This window comes from Triticum aestivum, chromosome 1B (assembly GCF_018294505.1).
Source record: "Triticum aestivum cultivar Chinese Spring chromosome 1B, IWGSC CS RefSeq v2.1, whole genome shotgun sequence".
Taxonomy (NCBI): domain Eukaryota; kingdom Viridiplantae; phylum Streptophyta; class Magnoliopsida; order Poales; family Poaceae; genus Triticum; species Triticum aestivum.
The window spans coordinates 47,226,749-47,227,199 of NC_057795.1; the positions used below are offsets into that span (position 1 = coordinate 47,226,749).

At 49.4% G+C, this 451-nt stretch overlaps 1 non-coding gene across 1 annotated transcript; it reads left to right on the forward strand.

The window, feature by feature from the left end:
- Positions 1–94: 94 nt before the first annotated feature.
- Positions 95–213, forward strand: LOC123152444 (5S ribosomal RNA). The gene has a single exon (XR_006476200.1). It is a non-coding gene; the product is annotated as a 5S ribosomal RNA (ribosomal RNA).
- The last annotated feature ends 238 nt before the right edge of the window (positions 214–451 follow it).

Consider the following 451-nt stretch of genomic DNA (forward strand, 5'->3'; position numbering starts at 1 on the left):
TAGTTGAGAGGGAGCGGCCAAAGCAATGTACAATCGTCTTTGTAGTGGAGCTAGGAGGGCCAAGGATAAGGGACGAAGACGGGGGTAACATGTCGGATGCGATCATACCAGCACTAAAGCACTGGATCCCATCAGAACTCCGAAGTTAAGCGTGCTTGGGCGAGAGTAGTACTAGGATGGGTGTCCTCCTGGGAAGTCCTCGTGTTGCATTCCCTTTTTAATTTTTTTTGCGCCGCTTGCAAAACAAAACGCACGTGTAAGTAATATATTTACCGTGTTTTATTATTTTGCATGAGTGCGGTAAGTTATAGCTGGGTGCTCACGATTCACGAGTCTAGCGGCGGCGTTGTGGCACGGCAAGCGTACAATGGTGTGGTTGAGAGGGAGGCATGGAAACCGCGTTAAACTCGTCTCCGTAGTTGAGAGGGAGCGGCCAAAGCAATGTACAATC